The sequence below is a fragment of the Pteropus vampyrus genome, unplaced genomic scaffold, assembly GCF_000151845.1.
Source record: "Pteropus vampyrus isolate Shadow unplaced genomic scaffold, Pvam_2.0 Scaffold31, whole genome shotgun sequence".
Lineage (NCBI taxonomy): Eukaryota > Metazoa > Chordata > Mammalia > Chiroptera > Pteropodidae > Pteropus > Pteropus vampyrus.
The window spans coordinates 11219977-11222820 of record NW_011888812.1 but is presented as its reverse complement, the minus strand read 5'-3'; positions in this window follow the sequence as shown (position 1 = coordinate 11222820).

Genomic DNA, 2844 nt, shown 5'->3' with positions numbered 1-2844 from the left:
AGGCTGATGTGTGTAAACATTTTAAATTTATCACAGAAACCTTTATTTATACATGTACATAAAAAGAAACCTGTGCTCAGGGAAGTACCTTGCTTACTCTCACTTAATCGAAAGCCATGAAACTGTAACTTTAAAGTACTATAGAGGGAATTTTTGTTACTATGGAATATTAACTTGTCTTTTTAAAAAGCCATTCATTAAAAACGTATGTTAGATGATGTTTTTCAAATAGAGAAGTGTTAACTTAGTGCTCTCAGCTGAAAGCCCAGTAAGAACATCTTTCAGTTTTTATAGTACAGAATCATGGATGACTTCAATGATTGAGAATAGTTTATTTACCTAGTTTTTACCTCTGAATAATTTAACTGGCTAATAGAATATTTACCCTGGTGAAATCCAACACAGATGATTAATAAGAGAAGGGTACTAGATGGTATCTAAAAAAGTAAAAAATGAGAAAGAAAGAATTGGATAGAGACTACCTAACACCTTTATGTGCTTCAGTGGGTGTGCCTTTATCAGTCTGTAGCATCATCAATGAAAGATGCCTGAATAAACTGGAGCAGTGATGTGAGTGAGACCTGTAGAGTGTTCATCACAGCTGGCTCCTACGAGAAAGCTCAGCTTTTTCTGCATAGTCCTTTCTCCCTCTCCCCGCCAAATCTGTGTGGTTGGATTCACCTTCTCCATTTGAGGTTTAGTAATCCTGTAATTTCCTCAGCAGTGAATAAGCAAAGAGTTTGGGTTTGTACCTGGAGTTGTGCAATTCTTTTCTTTTGTTTAACTTTATCCCTATCATCAGGTATAGGGACTCTGAGGAATCAATTTTTTTCATTTTGCATTTTCTTTACCAAGGTATATTTTGTATATATTTGTTGTTGCTTCTCAAGGGGCCTCCTGAGTATACCTGGGACATCTTAGGGGATTGGGCTTCCAGAACTCCCTCACTAAAGGAAGTCTTTCTGAAGATTTTTTGAAGAATACTAATCTCACTTAATTACAACATTAATATTCTTATTACTTGTTGATATTCATTTCTTAAATATAATTTCTCCCTTTTCATTTGATTCGTTTATCCTTTTACTTTCCACTACTTAGGTCTTCCTACTGTACATGGATCCTATTTCTTTTTTTTCTATTCTGCTAGTCAAAATATATTCCATCAAAAGAAAATGCTATATCGCATATATCGTAAAATAGATAATTCCTGTCATACAATCTTACACCATGCCCATAGAGGGATTAATGGATTATAAGTATAATGTTCTTTTAATCCTGGACTGTGTCTATAATCTTTATCAAGTTGGAAAAGATCCACCTGGTTCATTCTGATGCAGTGTTCATAGTGAAGCATTCAAGGACATTGATAACAGTTTTCATTTAGTGTAGCTTTACTGGGTGGCAGGTAGTGTTCAGGCACTTGACTTGTAATGAAACAACCACCAAAGAGGTAGGCACTATTGGTACCCCATTCTAAACATGATGAAACTGAATCATAGAGAGGTTTATTCTGTTGCCCGAGGTCACCTAGACAGGAAGTGGCGAAGTTGAGATTTCAACACAGGCAGTGCAGTTTCAGGGTCTGTTGTTATTCATCCCTGTGCTATACTCTCCCCCGGAGGATGTTTTGGGTATTATAGGTAGATGCTAAATGAGTACCTTGTAGTCATTATATTGTCTCTGTAATTATAAAATCCCATTTACCATTGGCTAGCATTGTTGAAGTCAGAGTGATGGGCCATTGGCTAGCATTGTTGAAGTCAGAGTGATGGGATTTTTCTTTAATTATAAAAATATGAAAAAAGTCAGCAGAATAGAATAAGATGGGGCTGCACAAAAAGTGTCATAGATTCTTAGACTGGAAAGTTTTCTGAGGTTTTCCAGTTCAAGCCTTTAATTTCCATCAAGAGAGACCTTTTAAATGGCTCAAACCCATTAAGCTCGGGCTTTTCCTTTGAGTATGCTGCCTTTTGGAATCTGGCTCTTGAAGCTCTGTTTTTCATCTTTCTCAGAACCTAAGAAGCATTAAAAATAAAACCATGTCCCATTTTCTTCTGTCTCTCTTTTCTGTGTCGGTGTTCTCTTCCCTCATTATTTATGTTACCACAAAGGTTTTGAGAAACAATACCAGCTTCTAATGTAATAGTTGGTGATCATCATAGTCAGTTTAGTTTAAAAAAATATGTGCTGATAATCTAAATAGTGTATGTGCATTAAGATTTGTGGGCTAGGTAGAGATTAAATGGACAGAATTCTTTTTTTTTTTTTTTGCACTTTATTTTTTTTTTTAATTGAAGAAATGATTTAAATTTTTTTAAAAAAATAAAAAAATTCTCCCTCCCGCTCCCTGCTACCCTCTGGTAACCACTACTCCGTTGTCCATGTCCATGAGTCTCTGTTTGTTTGTCCTGTTCATTTGTCACTTTTATGTTTATATCTAACATATAAGTTATATCATGTGATTTTCAGCTTGTATTACAACTTCTTATAAAGTTGACGGTTAATGAAAAAAGCCCTGGCAGTCACAGAGTCAGATCAAGTGATTTTAGAATGATATGCTAAATAATTTTGTAGTTATTTGATACAGTTCAAAGTACTTTTTCTTGAAATTTAATGAGACATCTAAGAAGACTAAACATCCTCTGAGAGATGGAGGACTGAACCTCTAATCGTGGATCACTACTGTATTGAGTTATTCCAGAGGAGACATTATTTTTGGTGGGACATAGATCATGTTGTAAAAGTTCTCATCACAAGTGCTACCAAGTTAGAGGACTTACTCTATGCCAATGTATTTACAGTTGTTTTGCCACCAGCAGAGAATGAGTCTCTGAAGTCCTGGAA